The sequence below is a fragment of the Nicotiana tomentosiformis genome, chromosome 1 (assembly GCF_000390325.3).
Source record: "Nicotiana tomentosiformis chromosome 1, ASM39032v3, whole genome shotgun sequence".
Taxonomy (NCBI): Eukaryota; Viridiplantae; Streptophyta; class Magnoliopsida; order Solanales; family Solanaceae; genus Nicotiana; species Nicotiana tomentosiformis.
The window spans coordinates 21,873,197-21,889,737 of record NC_090812.1 but is presented as its reverse complement, the minus strand read 5'-3'; positions in this window follow the sequence as shown (position 1 = coordinate 21,889,737).

Sequence of the window (16,541 nt, the reverse complement as noted above, 5' to 3'; positions counted from 1 at the left end):
TCGGTACCTGAAAACCATAGGCTAGTAGATATGTCACTGACGACACCGCTATCATTTCTTGATACTGAATCCCCGTGCTTCTAGCCCTCTATCTGAAGTACGGACTATTCACAACCTTCTGCACGTGAGTATCTCGTACCTTCTTTACCTTTTACCTTACATACCTTAAAATCTTGTATCGTATCTTCCATCTCTTTCGTAACCTCTCTTCCACATAGGTATCATTCACATCCACAACTTGAAGCTCAACTATAATACTTGCACCTCTGGTGCATATATAATCCGATGGAAGCTTCATACTGACTTCCTATGAGGCTGGTACTCTTCTAACTGGCTTTATCATAGAGCCGTTATAGAAAATGGCTTATGTACTATCTCTCTTGTACCTCTGATATTAAGAGTGATTCTGCAATGATTTCAATCACGATTTCTATAATTATCTAGGTCCAATAATCAGACTCCTGATTTACTTAGGTGATGTAACTCTTTAGATTCCTCTTCTCTCTCAGCCTTTATGTAGGCTTAAGCTATCTTCTGATATGTGGCTCAGTGTATTAGTTATTACTTTAGCCTTTCATGGACGCTGTGAAATATCCATGATATATTATTCTAACTATTCAATCTTTTGTATATGACCCGGGCTCAATTCTTTCTTTTAACTTATATCAGAGTCTTTTACGGCTATATGAATGTCAATATATATGATGCATGGAGAATACACCAAAATCTTAAATGCGTTTATAACGTAACTAACTCTGGGTCATTGATAAAATAATTCCTTTCGTTCCTTCTCAGCTTTCTTTAAATATAAGCAATTACTTTTCCTGGTCATTTTGCTACATGTTGCATGAATAATTGGTTTATCTTAGTGCCCGCAAATACTAGAATTTCATGTAACTCATATGATCTCAAATGTCACTTTTGGATTTTTTTTTTTTCACTTCCCATTCATTAGCCACTGTAGGTGCCACTTTTTTATGGAGTGCATACAATGCTGTAGTGAGACTGTTTTTACATGACCAATTCTTCTTCAAGTTACTATGCTTAGCTTGAAGCCTTCTTATTTCCTCAGCTAGTCTCTCATTGTAGTACTTAGGGAGGACCTTCTGACTCTTGTAAAACTGCGAATTTATTACATCGTATACTCGACGGAATTTTTTGATGTTCTTCCTCGCCTATAATTATCCTTAGTTACTTACCTACATGCCCTTGTGCTTGTAGGGTTGCTTCTGAATTGATATTTTGACTGTCTTCCCAGTGGCACTCTCTTTTATTTCCGTAACACCAGTACGATACCTTTAACTACCCCAACTCTTATCTGAATAATTCTAAAGGATTAAAATGTCATAACTGCGAGACTGAATTCACCATATTGGTTTTCACTATGTTTATCTTGCACACTCTGCTGATTTGTCTGTATCCTCTTGTCTAGCTATAACTAGGCTCTTCCTGAATCAACTACTAACTACTCGTTGGTCCATTCTCATATCTATATTCCGCGTAATCTCTCTTGGGTTATGTCATTTGTTTTAACTTACCTCTCGCACTGGCTCTTTATGTATCAATTATTCATTCATACTTATTTATCAATAACATCCTAGTCGGGAACCTTTATTACCTTTCCCTGTCGTCGTGCTTGCGTAATGTTCCGGAGTCGTAACCTATCTATGGGATTTGGATAACTGCAATCTCATCCCTTTCTCATTTTTATCGCATTCTTCCTTTACTATTCCATAGTTCCCTAAACCATATAACTCCTACTTAATACCATATCACTCCTACTTAATAACATATCACTCCATCTTTCCCCCTCACTTTTTTTTTTGGCGTCTTTTCACATATTCACTTACTCTTACTCGCCTTGTGGTAATCCTTCTATATCAAAGATAATGAAATTTCTTACTCACGAGGGTGACACGTAGTGTAAGTAGCACACTTAGTCCCTTAAGCTTAATTCTGCTCACAATGCTTGCTTTAGGGAAGTGTTTTCCTGAATGAACTTTAAAGGTTATTCTTTTGTTGTCCATTCTATTATTGCTGGAACGGTATCTCTGAAATTCTCACGATGCCGAATATTATAAAATCCTTCGGAAATGTCATCTAATGCTAACAATCCATCCACCATTTTGGGTTACTCTAACCCCAGTTGGATCTTGATACCATGTCCTTCTCTTAAACTATATATGTTGGCTCCCATGGAGCATAACTAAGATGGGTGTGCCAATTGTACATACCTCTGTTACAATTAAAGGTAACTCAAAATGCTTATATTTCTCTGCCTGAATTGTAAATATTGATAATCTTCACTAATTGGGTACCTCGTACCCTTCTTCACCTTGCTTCTTTTATTTGTTGAAACTTGTATCTACCTTCTGATTCTCTCGTTGCTTTAAACCATATGGGTGGATAGATATTCATGCCTTAGGTCTCTTTATCAAGAAGCTTACACATCTTAGTGCACACATGATCTACTGAAGATCTCACATTTACTCATCATAAGCTTGATGCAAAATCGAGTTTCTCTAACTCAACTCTTTTATACCCATAGTCAATATCTTATCAGTTGTCTTTCTAGATGTATGTATCATTGTATTACGAATAAAATAGAATTTAGGAGTTTGAATTCTTACAACTAAGCTCTACCACACGATCTAGAGTAAGAAGAAAGAGTGACAGTCCTAAATGCCATGTAGCCTCCTGTTTATAAGTGTGGTGCACAACACACCCATAAATAAGATTCTACTAGACACAGCTTGTAGACTCCCTAGGAAAGAACTACTCTGATACCACTTTTGTCACGATCCAAATCGGAGGGCCGCGACGGGTACCCGGTGCCTTACTCAACCGAGTACCAATGTAACATATCTTTCTTATCACACCATCATAGGTAAATGTGTCGGAAGGGCCATCATGAGATAACTGGAATAAAATATAAGGGAATACTAGGCATAGTACGACCCAACATGAAATAGAAACTTATACACATGACTTACGGGCCTATAAGGCCGACATGATCATTTGTACACTTAAAACATAGGCTGATAAAGTCATACAAGTATCCATATATATGACATCTGTCTACAAGCCTCTAAGAGTACATAAACGTCATAAAGGTCGGGACAAGGCTCCGCCATACCAATCAATCCATGTCCAAATTATACTGACCAAATAGGTAACTCCAGAGCAAGTGGAGTGCACCAACACCTTCCGCGGAGTGGATAGCCTACTAGGAGGACTGTTATCCTGTCTATATCCACATTCCGGAACAATATCCACATTCTAATATCGTCTCCCTTAGAAATACTCCTCAAAATGATCAAAACCTAGTCAAATATCATATAAGAAAATCAAACAATGGTAAAGGAAATATCCTCTACCAATAAATGTTCAATCTTTGCAATGAACAAGTATCCACTTCCACGCATTAACGATTTATTTGATCAACTTTAGGGTGATAGGTTTTTCTCAAAGATTGACTTAATTGGGGTACCACTAGTTAAAAATCAGAGCTTTAGAAATCCCCAAGACGGTTTTTAGAACTCGTTATGAGCATTATGAGTTTTTGGTGATGTCTTTTGGTTTGACAATTGCCCAGTAGCTTTCATGCATTTGATGAACAGTGTGTTCCACCATTATTTAGATTCTTTTGACATTGTGTTCATTGATAGTATTTGGTATATTCCCATAGTAAGGAGGAACACGAGCAGTATTTGAGGATTATGCTTTAGATTTTGAGCGAGAAGAAGTTTTTTTGCTAAGTTCTCCAAGTGTGAGTTTTGGTTGGACTCGGTAGTATTCTTGGGGCCACGTAGTGTCTAGTGATAGGATCAATGTGGATCCAAAGTGTAACAATCCGGCCAGTCGTTTTAAAAGGTGTAGCCCCATTTTCCCATTGACTGCTCATTATGTACTTTTATAACTGTTATGTGACTTGCCGGGGTAATTGGTTCGGGTCCGATGAGGTTTTTAGAATGAATTGGAACACTTAGTTCCAAACTTTAAAACTTAAGCTGAAAAGGTTGACTGGATGTTGACCTATGTGTAAACGAACTCGGAATAGAATTTTGATGATTCCAACAGCTCCGTATGGTGATTTTGGACTTAGGAGCATGATCGGAATTTTATTTGGAAGTCCGTAGTTAAATTAGGCTTGAAATGGATAAAATAGGAATTTAAGTTTGTAAGTTTGACCAGGGAGTTGGTTTTTTTATATCATGGTCGGATTCCGATTATGAAAATTTGAATACCTCCGTTATATCAATTGTGACTTGTGTGAAAAAATTGAGGTCAATCGGATGTGATTTGATAGGTTTCAGTGTCAGTTGTAGAATTTGGAAATTTCAAAGTTCATTAGACTTAAATCTATGTGTGATTCGTATTTTTTAGCATTGTTTGATGTGATTTGAAGGCTCGACTAAGTTCGCATGACGTTTTAGGACTTGTTGGTATATTTAGTTGAGGTTCTGGAGGCCTCGGGTGAGTTTCAGAGGATTAACGGATCGAATTCGTACTTTGAAGAAAATGTGAAGTTTCTGCCTTCTGGTGCAATCGCACCTACGGAACATGGCTCGTACGTGTGATCACGCAAACATCGCAGGTGTGTAGAGTCCGCAGAAGCGGACAGGAAACTCGCACAAGCGAGCTCACATGTGCAAGCCGGGACGCGCATAAGCGGAAGCTGAGCTGGTGAATGTGGAGCGCAGATGCGGACACGCACCTACGCGTGGGGGATCGCAGAAGCGATATTTTTCGCAGAAGTGGGGGAAAAATCCGCATGAGCGGTTGCGCAGAAGTCATTCAAATTTACGCAGGTGCGGAACCCCTGGGCAGTGTACAAAAATAGAGGGGTCCGTGATTTTCTCATTTTGGACATTCCAAACACGGGTTGAGGCAATTTTTGAGCGAGAAATCTTGAGGTAAGTCACTTGTGATCATTTCTACTCCATAATATTGAATAATCATCGAATAATCCGACTAGATTATGTGTTTTGAGGTGTAAATCGGGGATTTGAACCTAGGTATTTGAAAATAAGATTTGAGGATTTGAAGGCCGGATTGTTATCGAAATTTAGTAATTTTGGTATGGTTAGACTCGTGGTTGAATGGGCATTCATATTTCGTAACCTTTGCCGGATTCCGAAACGTGGGCCCTACTGGCGATTTTTGAGTTAATTTCGGATTTTATTGAAAAATATAGTATTTTCTTATGAAATTGATTCCTATAATTTTTGATGACTGTATCGAATTATTTTGGCTAGATTCGAGCCATTGAGAGTTGGATAATCGAGGAAAAGGCCTACTAGTAGATTAAATTGGAGCGAGCCGAGGTAAGTGACTTGTCTAACATTATGTGTGGGTAATTTCCCCTACGATTGGTATTGATGTGATAATTATAATGTGTTGAAAGTCATGTACACGAGGTGACGAGTGTGTACACGGGATAAATGTGAAATATTATATTTTTAAATTGTGTAGATCATTGTTGCATATTAATTAAAATATTTTATCTTGTTATATTTTTAATCATTGATCTGATTTTTATACTTTACATTTGTTTGACCTTTTCCTGCTAATTGTGTTACATGTTTAGTTAAAACTTGGTTTCCTTTATTCTGTGCATTATTTGAAGGTTGAATTTCTTTAATTTAAATATTATTAATATAAAGTATTTGATATTTTAAATTTGGTACAGAGACAACATATTAAAAATTTTAAAATATTATTTTTGCTGAGTTATTTATTCCCGAATATTTTGTGAGATTTTTGTACTCATTGTGATTGAGCCATGAGCTCTCTATTGTGGAAAATATTGTTGATGTTGTTATTTTGGCAAATATAAATATTTGGGCAATTGAGGTGCAAATTGTGATATTGATACGCATGTGGTGGTATAAGGTCTAGGTGTTGAAACGCATGCGGTGAGATAAGGGTGGCTTGATATGCGTGGCTAGTAGGGGAACTACTAGAAGTCATGTTATGTGATAATGGTGGCTAAAAAGCACGATGCTATTTCGGGAAAAATATTTTCTTTAAAAATTAAATGTGAAGGCTCCCGCGGTGATATAAGAAAATAAGATATTGTGAATTTATTTATGATTTGGGACTACGAGGGGTACCTCGGGAGTGCCCTTGTTGATATTCTTTTTGGCTGTATTTGCCTTTGGTTATTTTGGTAATTTCTTTAAAGTTGTAAATTTCTGTTTTCGTCCCGCTAGGTATTGTTTGCCTTTATTTTGTGTAATTAATTTTATTATTTCCAATAGGGCCTGACTTGATCTCGTCACTACTCTACCGAGGTTAGGCTTGGCACTTACTAGGTACTGCTGTGGTGTACTCATACTACGCTTCTACACATCTTTTTATGCAAATCCAGGTACATCCTACCAGCCCAGACATCAGTGAGCTACCTGTGTACGGAGACTTCGAGGTATATCGGCCAGTGTCCGCAGACTCCGGAGTCCCCTTCTATCCTTATTATGTTGCTTCCTTATTTTTCTTTTAACTCTGATATATAGAGACTTTGAGGATAAATTCTTAGAAGCTTGTGACTTATTTCTACCATATTTTGGGAGTTGTAATTATGTGAATTGCAGATTTATTTATTTCATATTATTATTCCGCATTGATAGGCTTGCATAGTCTTAGAGACTAGGTGTCATCACGATATCTTACGGAGGAAATTTGGAGTCGTGACAAGTTGGTATCAGAGCTCTAGGTTCATAGGTGTTATGAGTCACAAGCAGGTTTAGTAGAGTCTCGCGGATTAGTACAGAGACGTATGTACTTATCTTCGGGAGGCTATGGAACTGTTAGAAAATATTCAGCTATTTGATTCCTTATCGTGCGCATTTGTTGACTTCAAAATTTTAAATCATTGTATTTCTATTATATCACAGATGGTGAGGACACGCACAACTGGATTTGATGATCAGACACATGTGCCCCCTGTTGGAGCCGCAAGAGGCCGGGGTCGGGGCAGAGGCCGAGGAAGACCACGTGGTGCAGCCAGAGCACCTACACGAGCTGTTGCAGCAGAGACACCAGTAGCTCCAGTTGGAGAGCAGGCACTTGAGACGCCTGTTACTACCCCTACACTTCAGGAGACTCTTGCCCAGTTTCTGACCATGTTTGGCACTCTAGCTCAGGCAGGCTTAATTCCACTTGCTCCTGCCACATCTCAGGCCGGGGGTGGGGCACAGGCTCCTGCCGCCTGTACCCTAGAGCCACGGTCCCAAGTTGACCATGCCCCGAAGGTTATACCAGTGCAGCCAACCCAGTTTGGCCTGAGGTTAGGATAACAGTTTCAGAGGGGGAACAGCTCAAGCTCGAGAGGTATAAGAAGTACCACCCTCCCACTTTTAGCGATTTGGCTTCAGAGGATACTCAGGGTTTTCTTGAGGAATGTCACTCTATCCTCCATACCATAGGTATTGTGGATTCTAATGGGGTTTCTTTCACGACATTCCAGCTTAGAGGAGCGGCCTACCAGTAGTGGCGGGCATATGAGTTGGATAGTCCGACTGAGGCAACTTCACTTACTTAGACTCAATTTTCTAATATGTTCTTGAGGGAATATGTTCCTCAGAGTCTTAAAGATGCATGGCGCGCGGAGTTTGAGCAGCTGCGCTAGGATTCTATGACCGTGTCAGAGTATGCGGTCCGATTTAGGGATTTGGCTAGGCATGCACCAGCCTTAGTTGCTATTGTTCGAGAGCGGGTTCGCAAATTTATTGAGGGTCTTCAACCTAGTATCAGATTCAGTATGTCCCGAGAGCTAGAGATGGACATCACATACCAACATGTGGTGTCAATTGCTAGGAGATTGGAAGGTATGCGGATCCGGAAGAGGGAAGAGAGGGAAGCTAAGAGACCCCGAAATTCTGGCACATATAATAATTCTCGTGCCCCAGCTACAGCCCGTCATGGTAGAGGCTATGTGAGTCGTCCTATTTATTCAGCAGTTCCAGCTTCCAACGGTATTTCGGCTACTCCCAGACCTCATGTTCCATATTATGCATCGCCAGTGTCTACTATACCTCCTGTACGGGGTGCTTTCAGCGGACAGTCTAGTCGATCAGGCCCGAGCCAGTCCCAGTGACCATGTCCTTTGAAGGCTTGTTTTGAGTGTGGTGACACTCGTCATATAGTGAGGGATTTTTCAGATTTATGAGGGGTGCACCTCCACAGATTTCTCAGGCCCCACCCATCCCACAAGGCCCTCAGGCTTCTTAGGCCATGATTACTGCACCAGTTGCCACTCCACCTGCACAGCCAGCCAGATGTGGAGGTCGAACATGTAGAGGTCGCCCTAGAGGGGGAGGCCAGGCCAGATATTATGCCCTTCCTGCTAGGATGGAGGCAGTTGCATCCGATTCTGTCATCACAAGTATTATTTTGGTATGTCATAGAGATGCATCAGTCTTATTTGACCCAGGCTCCACTTACTCTTATGTGTCATCTTATTTTGCCATGTATTTGGGTGTATCTCGTGATTTCTTGAGTTGTTCTATTTATGTATCTACACCCATGAGTGAATTTATTATCGGGAATATCATGAGCAACACTTGAGGACTGTGCTTCAGACTTTGAGAGAAAAGAAGTTATATGCAAAGTTTTCAAAGTGTGAATTCTCGCTTGATTTAGTGGGATTTTTAGGTCATATAGTTTCGTGCGAGGGGATCAAGGTAGATCCGAAGAAGATTGAGGTAGTGCAGAGTTGTTCCAGACCATCCTCAAGTACGGAGATCCAGAGTTTCCTTGGTTTGGCAGGGTATTATCGCCGATTTGTAGAAGGTTTCTCTTCTATTACTGCACCTATGACCAAATTGACCCAGAAGGGTGCTCCGTTTAGGTGGACCGAGGAATGTGAGGAGAGCTTCCAAAAGCTCAAGACAACTTTGACTGCAGGCCCAGTATTGGTATTACCTACATGTTCAGGGTCTTATACTGTGTATTGTGATACGTCACGTATTGGTCTCGGCGCAGTGTTGATGCAAAAGGGTAGGGTGATTGCCTACACGTCCAAATAGTTAAAGGTACATGAGAAGAATTATCCGGTCCACGACCTTGAGTTAGCAGCTATTGTTCATGCCTTGAAGATTTGGCGACATTATTTGTACGGTGTCCATTGTGAGGTCTACACTGATCACCGGAGTCTACAACATCTGTTTAAATAGAAGGATCTTAATTTGCGGCAGCGGATATAGTTGGAGTTGCTTAAGGATTATGATATCACCATTCTCTATTATCCCGAGAAGGTCAATGTAGTGGCCGATGCCTTGAGTCGTAAGGCTGAGAGTTTGGGCAGCTTAACATATTTACCGGTAGCAAAGAGGCATTTAGCCTTGAATGTTTAGGCCTTGGCCAACCAGTTTGTTAGATTGGCTGTTTCCGAGCCGAGCCGAGTTTTGGCTTGTATGGTTTCTCAGTCTTCTCTTTATGATCGTATCAGGGAGAGTCAGTATGATGACCCCCATCTGTTTGTCCTTAAGGATATAATTTAGCACGATGATGCCAAGGAAGTCACTATTGGAGATGACGATGTATTACGGATGCAGGGCAGGCTATGTGTACCTAATATAGATGGTTTGCGTGAGTTGATTCTCCAGGAGGCTCACAGTTCGCGATACTCTATTCATCCGGGAGCTGCAAAGATGTATCAGGACTTGAGACAACACTACTGGTGGAGGCGGATGAAGAAAGACATAGTAGAGTATGTAGCTCGTTGTCTAAATTGCCAACAGGTGAAGTATGAGCATCAATGGCCAGGTGGATTATTTCAGAAGTTAGAGATTCCAGAGTGGAAATGGGTGCGGATCACTATGGATTTGGTTGTTGGACTCCCACGGACTCAGCGGACGTTCGATGCAGTCTGGGTGATTGTGGATAGGCTGACCAAGTCAGCTCATTTCATTCCTGTGATGACTACCTATTCTTCCGAGCGGTTGGCTCGAATTTATATCCGCGAGATCGTCAGACTTCATGGCATACCGGTATCCATCATCTCTGACCGGGGTACGCAATTTACATCACGGTTCTGGAGGGATGTATAGTAGGAGTTAGGTACTCGGGTTGAGTTGATCACATCATTTCACCCTTAGACGGACGGACAGTCCGAGCGCATTATTCAGATATTAGAGGATATGCTTCGCGCTTGTGTGATAGATTTTGGGGGTGCTTGGGATTAGTTCTTGCCACTTGAGGAGTTTGCTTACAACAACAGTTATTAGTCGAGCATTCAGATGGCGCTGTATGAGGCCTTATATGATAGGTGGTGCCGGTCCCCAGTGGGTTGGTTCGAACCGGGTGAAGCTAGACTATTGGGTACAGACTTGGTTCAAGATGCTTTGGAAAATGGTAAATTGATTCAGGATCGACTTCGTACAGCCCAATCTGGACAAAAGAGTTATGCGGATTGGAAGGTTCGTGATGTTGCATTCATGGTTGATAAGCGAGTCTTGCTCCATTTTTTGCCCATGAAGGGTGTTATGAGGTTCGGGAAGAAGGACAAGTTGAGCCCGAGATATATCGGACCTTTTGAGATTCTTGAAAGAATTGGAGAGGTGGCTTATAGACTTGCACTACCACCTAATCTCACTACAGTTCATCTGGTATTCCATGTTTCTATACTCCGAAAGTATCACGGTGACTCGGCTCATGTGTTGGATTTCAGCTCAGTCCAGTTAGACAAGGATCTATCTTATGTTGAGGAGCCAATATCTATTTTGGACAGGAAGGTTCGAAAGCTGAGGTCAAAGAACATTGCTTCCGTGAACGTTCAGTGGAGGGGTCGGCCGGTCAAGGAGGTAACTTGGGAGACCGAGCAGGATATGCGCAACTGTTATCCTCATCCTTTCACCACTTTAGGTATGTCTCTATACTCGTTCGATGACGAACGATTATTTTAAGAGAGGGAGGATGTAACGACCCGATCGGTCATTTTAAAAGTTATAACTCAGTTTCCCCATTTACTACTCATTATGTACTTTATAATTGTTATGTGACTTGCCGGGGTAATTGGTTCGGGTCTGATGAGGTTTTTAGAATGAATTGGAACACTTAGTTCCAAAGTTTAAAACTTAAGTTAAAAAGGTTGGTTGGATGTCGACCTATGTGTAAACGACCCCGGAATAGAATTTTGATAATTCCAACAGCTCCGTATGGTGATTTTGGACTTAGAAGAGTGATCGAAAATTTATTTGTAAGTCCGTAGTTAAATTAGGCTTGAAATAGCTAAAATAGGAATTTAAGTTTGGAAGTTTGACCGGGGAGTTGACTTTTTTATATCGGGGTTGAAATCTAATTCTGAAAATTTGAATACCTTCGTTATGTCATTTGTGACTTGTGTGCAAAATTTGAGGTCAATCGGACGTGATTTGACAGGTTTCGGCGTCAGTTGTAGAATTTAAAAATTTCAAAGTTCATTACGCTTGAATCTATGTGTGTGTCACGATCCAAACCGATGGACTGCGACGGCCACCCGGTGCCTTATTCAACCGAGTACCAATATTACATATTCTTCTTATCGTACACACATAAAAACAAGACTCTACTAGACATAACTTGTAGACCTACTAGGACAAAACTGCTCTGATATCACTTTTGTCACATAATATATATAAATATGCCACCTTTCAAAGTCACTTAAGAGTCATCAAATAGAACATATATTGATGCCAAGTTAAAGTTCCTTAAACTTTATCCAAAGACTTTTCAAATGAATTCTTTTAGTTGGTAAGCCCCACTTATAACTTTAATGCTTAGCAAGCCTTCTAATCCCAAAGTGTGACACCAACGTAGCATACATATTAGTCATACATCACTTTAGTTATTATGGTCCTATGTGGACAAAACAATTCTTACACTTATCCACATAAATTAATAATAACCAATTATCTCAAATCACTTAAAATGCTACTCACTTTTAACACACTTTATACACTCTACTATCATGGTCATGCGATACCTTGTGTGGCAATAGTCTATAAATATCGGGTATAATAGTCTGGACCGTATTTTATCCCAAATTGTCAAACTTCGACGGAACTCATTTCCGAGCTTTCATCAATTTACTTATGGCGTACTTTTACGTACGAAAACATGGGGTGTAACAGTGTGATACGTGTTTTTAGCGTTGTTTGATGTGATTTGAAGACTCGACTAAGTTTGCATGATATTTTAGTACTTGTTGGTATATTTGGTTGAGGTCCTGGGGGCCTCGGGTGAGTTTCAGAGAATTAACGGATCGAATTCGGACTTTGAAGAAAATCTGAAGTTTCTGCTTTCTGGTGCAATCACACCTGTGGAACTTGGCTCGCAGGTGCTAGCACGCAAAAGCGCAATGGACATCGCAAGTGCGCAGGGTCCACAGAAGCGGACAGGCAACTCGCACAAGCGAGCTCGCATGTGCGAGCTGAAACGCGCATAAGCGGAAGCGGGGCTGGTGAATGTGGAGCGCAGATGCGGACACGCACCTGCGCGTGGGGGATCGTAGAAGCGATATTTTTCGTAGAAGCAGGGGAAAAATCCGCAGTAGCGGTTGCGTAGAAGCGGTTCAAATTTTCGCAGGTGCGAAACCCCTAGGCAGTGTACAAAAATAGAGGGGTCCGTGATTTTCTTATTTTTGGACATTCCAAACACGAGTTGAGGCAATGTTTGAGCGAGAAATCACGAGAAATCTTGAGGTAAGTCACTTGTGATCATTTCTACTCCACAATATTGAATTATCATCGAATAATCCGACTAGATTACATGTTTTGAGGTGTAAATCGGGGATTTGAATCTAGAGATTTGAAAATAAGATTTGAGGATTTGAAGGCCGGATTGTTATCGGAATTTAGTAATTTTGGTATGGTTAGACTCGTGGTTGAATGAGCATTCATATTTCGTAACTTTCGCCGGATTCCGAGACGTGGCCCCACGGGCAATTTTTGAGTTAATATCGGATTTTATTGAAACATGTAGCATTTTTTATGAAATTGATTCCTATAATTTTTGTTGACTGTATCGAATTATTTTGGCTAGATTTGAGCCATTGAGAGTTGGATAATCGAGGAAAAGGCCTACTAGTGGAATAAATTGGAGCGAGTCGAGGTAAGTGACTTGTTTAACATTGTGTGTGAGAAATTTCCCCTAGGATTGGTATTGATGTGATAACTGTAATATGTTGAAAGTCGTGTACACGAGGTGACAAGTGTGTACACGTGCTAAATGTGGAAGATTATGTTTATAAATTGTGTAGATCATTGTTGCATATTAATTAAGTTATTTTATCTTATTATATTCTTCTTCATTGATCTGATTTTTATACTTTAAATTTGCTTGACCTTTTCCTGCTAATTGTTTTACTTGTTTAGTTGAAGCTTGGTTTATTTTATTTTGTGCATTATTTGAAAGTTGGATTTTTTAAATTTAAATATTATTAATATAAAGTATTTGATATTTTAAATTTGGTACGGAGGCAACGTATTAAAAATTTTGAAATATAATTTTTGCTGAGTTATTTATTTCCGAATATTTTGTGAGATTTTTGTACTCATTGTGATTGAGCCGTGAGCTCCTTGTTGTGAAAAATATTGTTGATGTTGTTATTTTGGCAAATATAAATATTTGGACACTTGAGGTGCAAATTGTGATATTTATATGCATGCGGTGGTATAAGGTCTCAGTGTTGAAAGGCATGCGGTGAGATGAGGGTGGCTTGATACGCATGGCTAGTAGGGGAACTACTAAAAGTCATGCATTGTGATAAGGGTGGCTAAAACACGGGATGCTATTTCAGGAAAAATGTTTTCTTTAAAAATTAAATGTGAAGGCTCCCGTGATGATATAATAAAATGAGATATTGTGAATTTATTTATGATTTGGGACTACGAGGCGGTACCTCGGGAGTGCCCTTGTTGATATTCTTTATGGCTGCATTTGCCTTTGGTTATTTTGGTAATTTCTTTAAAGTTGTAAATTTTTGTTTTCGTCCCGCTAGGTATTGTTTGCCTTTATTTTATGTAATTAAATAGTGACATACTACTTGATTCATTTTTTGTTATTTTATTGTTATTATATTGTTAAATATTTTACTATGCCTTTTATTATTTCCAGTAGGGTCTGACTTGACCTCGTCACTACTCTACCGAGGTTAGGCTTGGCACTTACTGGGTACCATTGTGGTGTACTCATACTACACTTCTGCACATCTTTTTGTACAAATCTAGGTACATCCTACCAGCCCAGATATCAGTGAGCTACTTATGTACGGAGACTTCGAGGTATATCTGTCAGCGTCCGCAGACTCCGGAGTCCACTTTTATCCTTATTATGTTGCTTCCTTATTTTTATTTTAACTCTGATATATAGAGACATTGAGGATAAATTCTTAGAAGCTTGTGACTTATTTTTATCGGGTTTTGGGAGTTGTAATTATGTGAATTACAGATTTATTTATTTTATATTTTAATTGGTATTCCGCATTGATAGACTTACCTAGTCTTAGAGACTATGTGCCATCACGATATCCTACGGAGGGAATTTGGGGTCGTGACACAAAGAGAATTGAGGCAGTTCAAAGTTGGCCCAAACATTCTATCGCTACAGAGATCAAGAGTTTCTTAGTTTTGGCGGGCTACTATCGTCGCTTTGTAGAAGGATTTTCATCTATTGCAACTCCATTGACCAAGTTGACTCAGAAGGGCGCTCTGTTCATATGGGCTAACGAGTGTGAGAAGATCTTTCAGATGCTAAAGACTGTTTTGACTACTGCTCCAATTTTATTACTGCCATCAGGGTTAGGAATATATACAGTTTATTGTGATACTTCACATGTTGGGCTTGGGTGTGTGTTGATGCAGGATGGTAGAGTGATTCTTTCAATTGACGGAGTCGGCATACATATCATGGCAGACTTATGAGGCAAGTACGCAAGTAGCCCAGTTGGCGCAATACCACTAACATGGTCCCAGTTCTCATATCTTTTCTTGGGAGAGTTTATCCCACAGACACGTAGGGATGAGTTGCACCGTGAGTTAGAGCATTTGCGCGAGGAGGGTATGACCGTGACCCAATATGCTTTGAAGTTTACAAAATTATCACACTGTACATCTCCTTTGTTTTTCTACCGAGAGGGAGCTAGAGAGTATTTGCAAATCCACAACACCAACACAAAAGTTGGACATAACATTCTCCAATCGTAATAGAAATCAACGCTCCTTTTATGAGATTAATCAAAGATGTGGCTGTGACAGTCAAGTTTATTCATGAAAGAATACTCGAGATCGAGCGTTTACCTTTTATTTTTTTTACTGAGCAATGAGTGCATGAGCTGAGTCCAAGTTTGCTTATAATAATCTTTCCCCATTTCACAAGAAGTTTCATTAACGACAATATGAAACTCATTTTAAGCAAGAAAAGAAGGTTCGATTTAACTTGCTATAATCTCAAGCAAAGGTATAAAACAATTACGTCATTGAATAAATTGAAGTACCTAAAAAAAAAATGCAATGCAGCAGTATCACATACGTTCCTTATGAGTTTTCTTATTCTCGGCCTCGTGTCACATAAATATTTCATATATCAGTAATTTATAATGTTGTAAGTGACGTCATCTTAGCCCTTCACAACTTTTAATATGTTGTGAATAACTAACACCTGATTTCACCGGATTAGTTTAAAGATATTTTAAAAGATTTTATGTGGTTCTTTAACCGGACAATAACAAACTGAAGTTAATTATTTTAAGTAAAAGGCTTTCTATGTTCGGGAAGAATCAAGGTAGCAATAGCTATATGGTTTTCGATATCCACAAACATGATTAATTCAAATTCGTGTTGTATGACCCATTAAAGAAGGTATATTTCTTAAAATAGGAACTCATTATCTCAAACAAAAAGAAAAATACTTGAATAGTGATTAAAGGAGGTTTTAAAGTCCTATTGACACCAATTCATTTCCTCACACATTTTATATGAGCGTATATTTTATAGGATAAGTAAAATAAAAATATAGCGAGTAATTAATAAATGTATTTAATTTTTAAACAATGTTTTACCTTATAATGTTACTAAACAGCTAACTGCAAGTAAATAAGACTTGTTAATATACTTATAATGTAAATTTATTAGACTATATCTGCAAACTTAGATCTTTATAAATAACATGAAATACACAATTGATCCAAAAATGCTAGTAATAAAAATATAATTCGATGATCTATAAAAAAGCAAATGGAGAGGAGGTAGTCCAAAGAGCATTGCTATTGGTTAATTTTTTCTAAGTCCTTTTATTGGTAAAATTTACCATTTCTACATGTCGTGCTAGGAAAATCCCTGCGGTGAGAGAATTCATAAATTGAGATTGATGACGGGGCCCACTATTGGGTTCGGCAATTTCTTTTGTTCATGAATCATGGTTATCGGAAGCAGGGGCAGATTTACGTGAGCACAAGCGGTGATACGCTTTGTTGAAAATCTTAACTAATTATTTATACATAATCTAAATCAAGAAACATGAAAACAGTAAAATATAATAAAGTGACAACAATCACCACAAAG